The 12,881-nt window shown below is 45.7% G+C and overlaps 1 long non-coding RNA gene across 1 annotated transcript in view; it reads right to left on the bottom strand.

Annotated features, from left to right (window-relative positions):
• Positions 1–387: 387 nt before the first annotated feature.
• The window catches only part of LOC133387211 (uncharacterized), a 29,836-nt gene continuing 17,342 nt past the window's right edge, over positions 388–12,881 (bottom strand). Inside the window, exon 4 of the long non-coding RNA XR_009763414.1 lies at positions 388–4,390. This is a non-coding gene — a long non-coding RNA (uncharacterized LOC133387211). The remainder of the gene's footprint in view (positions 4,391–12,881) is intronic.

The following is a 12,881-nucleotide window of genomic DNA, read 5'->3' as shown; positions in this document are numbered from 1 at the left end:
TTCTTGCACTCGGGTCCTGCTTGCGGGCTTCTCCCAGGCACCTGGTTGGCCACTGTGAGAACAGGATGCTGGACTAGATGGGCCACTGGCCTGATCCAGCAGGCTCTTCTTATGTTCTTATGACTCTTACAGCCATGCAAAAGCTAGGAGTTTCTATATTCACACATGCACACACAGTAATCACACTCAGTAGTGTAGTGGTAAATTCAGAAGTGTGGGGTCGCTTCATGATAATCACACCACACCATCTCACAGCCATGTTCCCTTTTCCCACATCTCCCTGTCATCTTTCGAGTCCACATTCCACTACAGCAAACATCCCTAGGAGCCAATCAGCATGAAAGGGGAGGCTGTGTGTTAGCTACTAAGAAAAGTCTTCTCAGTGGTTGACTCAGCTCCTTTCACTCTGATTGGCTCCAATCAGCACAAAAGGACAAGGATCTTGCTGGGATCCTGCTCCCAGAAATGTAAAGGATCTATAATCCCCCCACCCATGACACTGGACAATCCTGCCGGATATTGAACTGGGACCTCTTGCATGCAAAGCAGATGCTCTGCCCCTGAGTTACAGCCTTAACAGATATGTCACAAATACATGCACTTACAAAATTATTTAGGGCTGGCTAATACATGAATGACCATCACTAGATGACTGCAGTGTCAAGGAGTGACTTTCAAAATCCATCACAGTAACAAGTCACAGTTACAGCTTTAATGTAATATTGACAGCTAGTTTTCAAGCAATCAATTCATACATCCAGTCAATGGTGCACCATGAGAAACCATGTGAAGTGTATGTATGTGCGAACCACACCATTGGATACACGTGAAGGAGAAGATCTTTCAAGAAATGAGTAATGGAGGGGTTGGGCATTGAGTGCCAGTTGACATTGGCATCAGACATGCAGGTAAGAGGATGGGGAAGCTGTGACCTTCCAGATATTTTTGGATTCCAGCTCCCATCAACTTAGCCAGCATGGCCAATGGGCAGAGATAATGGGAGTTGTAGTCCAATAACATCTGGAAAGCCACAGGTTCTGCATCCCTGCTTCAGGTGGTTTCGGGAGAATTTTGGTGAAGTGAATTTCCTTGAGTCAAAAGAGGAGAGAACAAGGGCATGATAAATGGAGAACAGGGGGTGATGTTTTTCAGGCACAAAGAAGACTTCAAAGCGGGGAGAGCATTTGAGCTTGTGATTGACTTTGTTTTGGTTTTTCTTTTTTAAGAAATTCTGTTATCTTGAGCTTTTTAATCAGAATAATTGATGAGCTGGGAAAATATAGAATGGCAGTTCCAGATGGTGTCAGCAGCAAGGGAGAAACTCTTTGCATCAACAGTTGTGAGCAGGCGAGTCATGGATGCTAAAGCAAAGTCAGAAGGAGAAATGCATGAGAGGAGCCAAAACAAAATTTAAACAACTGCTCAATTAGCCTCGCTGGCTACTGAACTTGTCCATTCTGGTGCAGAAAAACTGGCAAAGCCCAGAGTTTCTTTTCCAATCTCATAAACTGTTACAACAAAAAGAGTCTGGAAGAGTTCCGTAAATCAATGAAAAACATTAGCCGAGAAGCATATTTAGCAAGTGAGAGCTGGCAAGGAGAATATTTTCTGCTTTGCTTTAATCGCTGCTCTGGAAGACCTTTCACGTGTTTGCCAGGAATTCCCCAGGAAGCTCAAATTTTGTTTTGTTTTTAAAAACTCTTTTCTGGTATATTTAGCGTTGCTGCTCTCTGAAACAGCTGACACTGCTCTGTGTTTACCCTGTAGGTTCTCCAGCATATTGACAAAGTTAAGCAATTTTCTGTGGTTTTTGCCATGGAACAGTCTCCAGTGTCTCTTTCATTAAGGGAGAAAGATGTGAATAGCCACATAGGGTGCCAGTTACACACTCAGCATGGATGGTGTCTTTGCATGAAAGCAGATGGTGTGGATGCGACCCAAATCAAATAAGCCAAGCAAGATTATATCTGTAATGAGCAGCAAAACTATTATGTGCTCCACACTAAATAGATTACAAATGAACTTGCGCTCCCTAAGTAAGGGAAAGCCTGAGCCATGCAAAATGACTCATCATCACAATGATTGGCAGGTGTCAGTATTGTTTTAGTCAATGTCTCTTATATAAATTCTGTTAAGGGGTTCATTCTGGAACAAATCTAAGTGAATCATTGTAAAATGGAATCAGTTATGCCTCCTTCCAGTACACCAATCACACTGATTTAAAGATTGTCACTTTTTAAGAACAGATTGTTACTGTCCTCTGCCACAGGCACATACATTTTGACTCCTCAAGGTGGAGTTTCCACTGGGATTTCTACAGCAGTATTTCAGAAAGCCAGTATTCCACCAAGTTTGCAATTGTAGAGAAGTGTGTTTTGGCTCCAGAAGGATGTGAGACTGCAAAAGGGATGTCGCAAAAACAACCTGAGAGTGCTCATCTGTGATGACTGAAGAGAAGAATCCTCTGTTTGAAACCTCTCAGACCGTTAAACATGTAGATATTCCATTTCCTTGTCCCACACAACTATCAGCAACAGCATCATATGGGGTGTGGCAGAGCCATGGAGCCCCCCTCTTAACACCAGCATTCCCACTGCTCATATGCCTGGGGCTGGGACGGGCCAGTGGTGAGGTCAGGCCACATGGTTGCACCAATAAGAGTGTCATACTGACAGTGGCACTCCCCTCAATGCTGGTCCACAGCCCTGACCTCACTGCTGCTCCACTCAGGCCCTGTCCAGGTGATCAGCGAAAATGCTGCTTTCGGGAGGTCAGCTTCACCTCACCACAGTTATGTGCAGGACATATGGCATTCACTTCTTCCTCTCTCCAGTGGAAGAACTACTCCAGGAACAAAGTCCCTGTTGAAAATAGTTCACCCTGCTGCCTAAAACACTCCACCCCAATATCAAAGGGACAATGCTACTGGGTTTGGTTTTCTTTGGGGGGAAAGAACACTAGAGACTTCTAAAATTTTGCTTTGTTTGCTTTGTAACTAATGTCCTTTTGTAACAGCATTCCACAAATAGGGAGCCAACCTCAAGAAGGCCCTTATCTCACTTGCTTTAGAGAAAACCACATAAGAGAGCCTTAAAAACAATTCTGATGAGTTTTCCTTTAAGAAAACATCTCATTGGAATAATTTTACAATAAATTAATATATAATAATCTTAGGCCTCCTAAGTTTTCTTATATGGAGGGATGAAATTCTCAGCATATTCTAGTGGTTATTCACTATCCGTGTATAGTAGTGTCAGCCAGAAGTGGCTTCGTGGATGGGCAGAGCTGCCACACTAGCTTCCTGGAAAGCAGGTCACTATTTTTTACTGGGAGGGAGAGGGGCAAGGCAATCTGGTGTGATGTAAATGCATTGGCAGAACCAATATACACTCCTGCCTCTGCATTTGCACCATGCTGACCTCTCCTCTCCTTCCCCCCCTCTCCTGCCCAGGAAGCAACAATAACTCATCTGCCTGGAAGTGAGCATAGCTGTTCCACTCTCTCCAGCAAGCTGCTTCTGGTGTCAGCACATCACATTCAGTAGAATGACTTCACTGTAAGCAAGCAGAGCATCACTCTCTTGATAGTATCCTTCAACAATTTAGAATACAGTGGCAATAACTGTAGAACATATGCAGGCTTTTGAAAATCCTGAATCAATTCTCTTTTATATCAAAACCTCACAATCAATTAATCTGACATTGGAAAAACCAACTGGGAAAACTTTAGAATATTCTGATATATCATTTTGGGAACCAGAGCCAAAGTGACTTTAGTTAAAAACACTAAAACAAATTTACCCTATCAGTCGAAATAACGGTGTTACCTCAGGGATATACAGTATTTACTTCCCTGTGCCTGAAAAGAACTCAGCTCCCTTTTACTTTGATCAGTTTTAAAAGTGACAGCCCAATAGCTATTCCTCTGCATGGTCCACTGATAATGCTTGAGAATTCCTATATTGGCATGGAGAGGGGATAAACCTAGAGAATTCTAGGTAAAAGTGGGCAACATCAAGTCCACAGATTGTACAAGGTGTGCAAATGTCAGTGCATGCAGAAGCTTTCTTGCTCATAGCAACTTTCCTGCTGCAGCCAACAGAGGAAGTCAATCTGTGTGTACATTCCTTATTTGCATGTTACAAATGTGGAAGTAGAGCCGAAAGATACTGGCTTGTCAAAGATTATCTGCTGAACATTGGGCCTCCTTGAAATAAAGTTCTGTGCTCCTGAGTTCACTTTTAAAGTCAATCCCGCTCACACAAATGTGGAAATGTTCTAATTTCCATGGGTATAGATTACCCACATAACTTTCTCCAGATGGATTGATGAGGAACCTCCAGATGGATTGATGAGGAGAAATTTTTGCCAGATTCTGTTCACCGATACAGCTGTGAAGGTAAATGGAAAAGCAGTTCTAACATAACTTACATTCAAAATTCCAGCCAAACATTGCAATAAAGACCCATTATGCTGGAGTGGCAGGTGTGTTGGACTTTGACCAGGAGACTTGGTTACAAATCCCTGCCAACCATGAATCTTGTGTGGTCACTATGGAACAGTCACTAAATAAGTTTTCATCAACTTTGGGTCCCCAGATGTTGTTGGACTACAAATCCTTTCATCCTTTCATCCCTGACCATTGGCTAAGATGTCTGGTGATGATGGGAGTCTTCTCTCCCTTATAAAACAAGACTATTGGAAAAGAGTTGCAAACCGGTGCTCCAATTTAACAAGAAGTTAAACAAGAAGTTACAGATGGATTGCAAACAGGTGCTATATGTACATTTTCCTGTGCTGAAAAGCCCAATCCAGGAGAGGCAGGATATCTGTTCATCTGTTCAGGGATAGTAGTAGGTGGCTGGATTCAGCACTGGTCTTCAATGGTCACGGCTCTATCCATAACTCTACCACAAAAATAATAAATTTATCCAAACGGAGTCCCCCTCCCAGCCTGATATAGTAGGGTTTACACAATGTCCCTTACACAGTCCAGCATCCAGTTCACTCATTCTTTAAATGCCATCCATGGCTTTGCTTTCTTATTCATCTGCTCTCATATTCAACTACATCTCAATCCATGTCCTTCACTCCTCTAGTTCCACCACTCTCAGTTGCCCAAAGGTCACCTGCTCCTTCAAAGAACTTCACCTTTTTCCTGTTGCTGAGTCTTAGGCCTAGTGATTCCAAGAGCACCTTCATGATGACATCTGTCTTCCTAGTCTTCCAAATCCCTCCACAAAATGCACCTTTTCCGTAAAGCCTTTGGCACACTCTGTGGCACAGTTTCTTAGTTGTATTACTTTATATATAGTTTTACAAGAGGTGCAAATAGCTTATTTTATGATAAAACTGTGCACTTGTGTGTACTTCTGTGCAGCAGCATAGATAATATTAGTCATATCATTTTTGCTTCTTTTTTCCCCAACTGGCTTTGCATTGATATCATTTAAGATTCAATGATATCTTTGATGTTGCCAGGAAGCATTAAGCTTACTTTGTTGCAATACATGTTGCATTATGATGATGGATGGATGTGATTCATAATACACTTATGCTTATGTCCTTCCTTTGACGTATCTGGGTTTTGCAAAAGATCTGAGAAGAGCCTCATCGCTACTCTGGGAAACCTTTAATGAGTTTTCAACAGAACTGTCCCAATGGTAAAAACCGGAAATATTCTCAATCTGTTGTAAGGTTTGCCATAACTAATTCTTTTTTAAAATGCTTTCAGGCATTAATTGCATGTGAAGTTAAATAATTTTAGGCTCATTATTTAATTATCGTACATCCTCCTGTCCTCTCCAGGTATGTATTGTTTTACTTACTTCAAAATGTGGTAAGGCTACTGTGTTTGGGGGCCTGGACTTATATTTCCAAATCCTGCCCTGATGGCTCCACTGTACATGGAACAAAGACACAAATAGGCGTGGAGATATGTCATTATGGAAGCATGCTGCACTCTTACACATCTTGAAGTGACTTGTGTGTACAAGTATATGCATGCAGCAACCTCTTCACATCATCAGGATCCCTGCCTTGGTAAGGTATGGAGAGGTCCCTGTGCTTCCACAAGCGTACACACATGGGGCTGCTGTAGATCAGTGGAGGCTGGTCTATTAGGGTGTGAGGACCACTGCCTGATCAAACTCAGTCTGTTTTCAGTTCGCTCCCACCTATCTTCCACCTTACTACAAGCAGCCCAAAGAGTGACATTGGCTGTCAGCTTCTTCCGCCTTAGTCTCAGTGTTGCCTTTGTAGAACTCAGCAGGGAGGAGAGGATGGAGACAAAAGCAGAATTAGTTGGCTATGCCTGTCATTGGAATCTCCTAGGAAAAAGCATCCTTCCCATCCTCAAAATGGAGGAAAAAATGGCAAGAACCAGGCAGAAGATATTATAGGGTTGGATCCAGACTAAGGTTCCAGTCCTACACATGCTTACATAACAGTAAGCCCCAATGAACTCAGTTCTGAGTAAATCTATATAGGATTGCTCATGCTTTAGTTTCACTGAAATTAGTTAAGTTACTCATGTCACAGTGCAATGTGAAGTGGGGTTGCGGGAGGTGTGAACTGGTGGATCATCCACCACTTGCAAAGTCCTGCTGGCTTGCACTGGCCAGGGCAACATGTTAGGGGACAGACATACTTAACTTTCATCATTCCAATGGTTTTTTTAAAAAAATTCTTCATTGGTTCTAATGGGGGAGAAATCATTTAAGAACATAAGAAGAGCCTGCTGGATCAGGCCAGTGACCCTGTTCCCACAGTGGCCAACCAGATGCCCATGGGAAACCCACAAGGAGGACCTGAGTGCAAGAGCAATCTCCCCTCCTGCAGCTACCGGCAACTGGTTTTCAGAAGCATACTGCATCTGATTTTGGTGGCAGAGCACAGCCATCATGGCTAATAGCCACTGATAGCCTTATCCTCCATGAATCTGTCTAATCTTCTTTAAAGCCATCCAAGTTGGTGGCCATCACTGCCTCTTGTGGGAGCAAACTCCATAGTTTAACTATACGCTGAGTGAATAAGTGCCTTATTTTGTCTGTCCTGAAGCTTCCAACATTCAGCTTAATTGAATGTCCACAAGTTATGAGAGAGGGAGAAAAACGTTTGTCTATCCACTTTTTCCATGCCAGCATGAATGGGGAACCCAGTCCTGGGACTCTTCAGGGAATAGGCTTCCTCCCTGCCCCCAGAATGCTACATTTTGGGACCTAATGGTCTTTACTGCCAGCAGGAACACTGCCGGTGGTCAGTCTATGCCCACAGAGTTTGCCACAGGCATAATGTGAGCTTTTGTTAAAGACAAGGCCTCCCCGCTGGTGGAGGTCTTCTCTGCAGGCAAAGAAAGACGTTTGCTCCCAAAATAATGCTATCCAACCCATGGATCTGGGAGTTAGGACTCCTCTGCCCACCCAGAACAGAAGACGTTCCCTGCTGGATCAGGCCAAAGGGCCATCTAATCCAGCATTCTGTTTGCACAGAGGCCAACCAGATGGAGCCAAACCATTGTTAGGAGGAGAACGTGCCAGGTAAGGGGAACTCGTCCCAGACAAGTTGTGCCTGTGCCTTGTTCCGGTTCTCCTCAAGGCCACAGAACTGCTGGTTGTTCTATCAGCCAGCCCTTAGATCTCCAGGTGCTGCTTTTGAATGCCAGGTCGGTATATAATAAGACCTCCCTTGTCCACGATTTAATTGTGGACGAAGGTACCGACCTGGCATGTATAACCGAGACCTGGGTGGGTGAGCAGGGAGGAGTTGCTCTCTCTCAGCTTTGCCCACCTGGGTATACGGTGCAGCACTATGGTAGATCTGAGGGCCGGGGAGGCGGGGTCGCTGTGGTCTATAGGAGTACTTTCTCTCTCACCAGGCATCCTGTCCAGATGGTGACTGGTCTAGAGTGCCTTCACCTTGTGTTGGGCCAAGGAGACAGACTGGGAATCCTGTTGGTGTACCGCCCACCTTGCTGCCCAACAGCTTCCCTAGCTGAGCTGACAGAGATAGTCTCAGAGGTGTTGTTGAGGTCCCCCAAACATGTGGTGTTGGGGGATATCAACATTCATGCCAAGACTGTCTTATCTGGGGCCGCTCAGGACTTCATGGCCTCCATGACAACCATGGGGCTGTCTCAATTTGTTACGGGCCCCACGCATGTGTCGGGTCACACTCTTGATTTGATCTTCGCCACTGGTCATGGAGATGGTGATCTGGTGGTGGGGTGTTTTTCATCTACTCCATTGTCATGGACAGATCACTGCCTGCTGAGTTTTAGACTCACGACGACTCTTTCCCTCTGCAAGGGTGGGGGACCTATTAAGTTGGTCCGCTCCCGGACGCTTATGGATCCTATTGGTTTTCAGAGGCCCCTGGGAGTTTTTCCAGCTGATAGTACTGGCGCTCCTGTCGAGGCCTTGGTCGAACTGTGGAACACGGAGATGGCCCGGGCTATTGACACGATCGCTCCCGCGCGCCCTCTTCGTTGCAGAGCTCATACAGCTCCGTGGTATACCCCGGAGCTGAGAGTGATGAAGCAAGAGAGAAGGAGGCTAGAGTGCAGATGGAGGCGAACTCCAGACGGATGCAATTATGCTTTGGTAAGTGCCTCCACTAAATTGTACATGAAAGCGGTAAGGGCGGCGAAGAAGTCCTATTTTGCTACCTCTATTAGGACATCTCTCTGCCGTCCAGCAGAGCTTTTTAGGGTTGTACGAGGACTCTTACATTCTGGTCCTCAAGATACCATAGAAACATCTGAAGCTCGCTGTAATGACATTGCGGGGCACTTCCAAAATAAAATCGCATGCATCCATAGGGACCTAGACTCTGATGTTATGACAGTTGAATCCATTGAAGAGTCCAGAACACGGTCTTGCCCTTCATTATTGGATGAGTTTCAGTTGGTGCAGCTTGAGGAAGTGGACAAGGTGCTTGGAATGGTGCGGGCAACCACGTCTGCTCTGGACCCTTGTCCATCTTGGCTAGTGAAGGCTAGCAGGACTGGTACCACCGGTTGGGCCAAGGAAGTGATAAATGCCTCCTTGAGGGAGGGAGTAGTCCCTGGTAGCCTCAAGGAGGCAGTAGTGAGACCTCTTTTAAAGAAACCTTCCTTAGACCCAGATAACTTGAACAATTATAGACCGTTGGCGAATGTCCCCTTTTGGGGCAAGGTTTTGGAGCGGGTGGTTGCCGGACAGCTCCAGGTGCTCTTGGATGAGACCGATTATCTAGATCCGTTTCAATCCGGTTTTAGGCCTGGTTTTGGCACCGAAACAGCCTTGTTCGCCCTGTATGATGACCTTTGTCGGGAGAGGGACAGAGGGAGTGTGACTCTGTTGATTCTCCTTGATCTCTCAGCGGCGTTTGATACCATCGACCATGGCATCCTTCTGGGGAGACTCGCGGAGTTAGGAGTTGGAGGCACTGCTTGGCAGTGGTTCCGCTCCTACTTGGCGGATCGTCTTCAGAAGGTAGTGCTTGGGGAACATTGCTCGACACCTTGGACTCTCCATTGTGGAGTCCCTCAGGGGTCGGTTTTGTCCCCCATGCTTTTTAACATCTACATGCAGCCTCTGGGTGCCGTCATCAGGAGTTTTGGAGTGCGTTGCCATCAGTATGCTGATGACACGCAGCTCTATTTCTCCTTTTCATCTGAATCAGGTGAGGCTGTGGATGTGCTGAACCGTTGCCTGACCGCGATAATGGACTGGATGAGAGCTAATAAACTGAGACTCAATCCAGACAAGACTGAGACACTGTTGGTGAGTGCCTTCCCTGCCCAGATGGTGGTTGTTCACCCTGTTCTAGATGGGGTTACACTCCCCTTGAAGGAACAGGTTCGTAGCTTGGGGATTCTTTTCGATCCTTCCTTGTCTCTTGAGGCACAAGTGGCCTCGGTGGCGAGGAATGCGTTCTACCACCTTCGGCTGGTAGCCCAGCTACGTCCCTATCTAGACAGGGATGACCTCGCCTCAGTTATTCATGCTCTGGTAACTTCTAGACTGGACTACTGTAATGCGCTCTACGTAGGGCTGCCCTTGAAGACAGTTCGGAAACTCCAGCTAGTGCAAAATGCGGCAGCCAGATTGTTGACGGGAACTAGCCAATCAGTGCATATAACACCTGTTCTGGCCCATTTGCACTGGCTACCTATTTGCTTCCGAGCCAGATTCAAGGTGCTGGTTTTGACCTATAAAGCCTTACACGGTGTGGGACCGCAATATCTTGTGGAACGCCTCTCCTGCTATGAACCTACCCGGTCACTTCGCTCAGCATCTAAGGCCCTTCTCCGGGTACCAACTCATCGGGAAGCCCGGACGATAGTTACTAGATCCAGGGCCTTTTCTGTAGTGGCTCCCGAACTGTGGAACAGCCTCCCCGAAGATGTACGCCTGGCGCCTACACTGCTGTCTTTCCAGCGCCAGGTTAAGACCTGGCTATGCTCCCAGGCATTTTAACTGTTAAATGTTTAAATGTTTATAATGTTATTGTGTGTAGCTTGATTTTATTGTCATATTTTGTATTTTAACCTTTTGCACACCGCCCAGAGAGCTATTTGCTATGGGCGGTCTATAAATGAAACAAATAAAATAAATAAAATAAATAAATTGTCTGTATATAAATTAACTGAATATATATAGACTGTACATATTATTTTTATTTTTATTATTTATTAAACTTTTATACCGCCCGACTAGCAGAAGCTCTCTGGGCAGTGAACAACAAAAATACTAAAATACACAATATAATACAATAAAAACATATAACAATAAAACAGTCTAAAATCAATTACAACAAATGAAAAATCAATAGCTTAAGTTAAAATGCATTGGGAAAGAGGAAGGTTTTAACTTGGCGCCGAAAGGATAGTAGTGTCGGCGCCAAGCGTACCTCCTCGGGGAGACTGTTCCACAGTTCGGGGGCCACCACTGAGAAGGCCCTAGATCTTGTCACCACCCTCCGGGCCTCTCTATGAGTCGGAACCCGGAGGAGGGCCTTCGAAGCAGAGCGCAGTGAGCAGGCGGGTTCATATTGGGAGAGGCGTTCCAACAGATATCATGGTCCCATGCCATATAAGGCTTTATAGGTTAATACCAACACTTTGAATCTGGCCCGGAAGCATATTGGCAGCCAGTGCAAGCGTGCCAGAACACGTGTTATGTGATCGGACCGCTTGGTCCTTGTCAACAATCTGGCAGCCGCATTTTGTACTAGCTGCAGCTTCCGAACTGTCTTCAAAGGCAGCCCAACGTAGAGCACATTGCAGTAGTCCAAACGCGAGGTTACCAGAGCATGTACCACCGATGTAAGGTCCTCCTGACTCAGATAGGGACGTAGCTGGGCTACCAACTGAAGTTGGTAGAACGCATTCCGTGCCACCGAGGCTACTTGAGCCTCAAGTGAAAGGGAAGAGTCTAGAACGACTCCCAAGCTCCGAACCCGGTCCTTTAGGGGGCGTGTAACCCCATCCAGGATAGGGTATGTATCCACCATCCGATCAGAGAAACCATCCACCAGCAGCATCTCAGTCTTGTCAGGATTGAGCCTCAGTTTGTTAGCTCTCATCCAGTCCATTGTCGCGGCCAGGCAACGGTTCAGCACATCGACAGCCTCACCTGAGGAGGATGAAAAGGAGAAGTAGAGCTGCATGTCATCAGCGTACTGATGACAACGCACTCCAAAACTCCTGATGACCGCACCCAACGGCTTCATGTAGATGTTAAAAAGCATGGGAGACAGAACCGACCCCTGCGGAACCCCACATTTGAGAGCCCACGGAGTCGAGCAATGTTCCCCAAGCACTACCTTCTGGAGACGACCCGCCAAGTAGGAGCAGAACCACAGCCAAGCAGTACCTCCAACTCCCAACTCCGCGAGCCTCCCCAGAAGGATACCATGGTCGATGGTATCAAAAGCCGATGAGAGATCAAGGAGAATCAACAGAGTTACACTCCCTCTGTCCCTCTCCCGACATAGGTCATCATACAGGGCGACCAAGGCTGTCTCAGTGCCAAAACCAGACCTAAAACCCGATTGAAATGGATCTAGATAATCGGTTTCATCCAATAGCGCCTGGAGCTGGCCGGCAACCACACATTCCAAGATCTTGCCCAGGAACGGAACATTTGCTACTGGTCTGTAGCTGTTGAAACTTTCTGGGTCCAAGGAAGGTTTTTTCAGGAGCGGACTGAATATAGACTGAATAGAACACAAAAACAGAAGAAAAGTCAAGAGAGAGCATAAGGATCATCCCTTTAGGGTATTGCCTCCATGTCAACCTGATAATTCAGAGAAGCCTATAGTGACAGCTTACCCTTCCATGTTAGAAACACAGGTTGAGGTGTCTTGTGTGATGATTAATAAAGTCAAAAGAAATCAGTGGATTGGGATGTCAGTAGAGATAAACTAAAAAAAATATGGGAAGCAATACTTGCAAGAAGAGGTTCTACTTTTCTGCAAGAGTTCCAAGCATCAACATCTCAACTTCCTTTGTAAAGTCTGTAGTCTAAACCTGACACAACAGACACTGTGTTTGCTGAGGACAGTCAAGCAATCTGCATGGCAAGAATGTAAGTGGCCCCAGGTTGGTCTAATTATAGCCAACATGGTGTCCTCCAGATATTAGACTACAACAGCCATCAGCCGTGACCATTGACGATGCTGGCTGGGGCTGATGAGAGCTAGATTCCAACAACATATGGCGTATAAGGAAAACTAAATGAGCCCAAAATATATTTGAGTAGCTAGCTGGCAATTCAAATTTATATGTTGCAATGGGAGCCTGCATAGTGGAATGGCTAGGGTATTAAGCTTCAGTATGGAAAATTTAGGTTTTATCTAGCACAGAATTATGAGTGCTTAAGCCCATTTATTTCAATA

Source organism: Rhineura floridana, chromosome 6 (assembly GCF_030035675.1).
Source record: "Rhineura floridana isolate rRhiFlo1 chromosome 6, rRhiFlo1.hap2, whole genome shotgun sequence".
Taxonomy (NCBI): domain Eukaryota; kingdom Metazoa; phylum Chordata; class Lepidosauria; order Squamata; family Rhineuridae; genus Rhineura; species Rhineura floridana.
The sequence above is the reverse complement of the archived record's forward strand: the minus strand, read 5'-3'. Positions and strand labels throughout refer to the sequence as shown.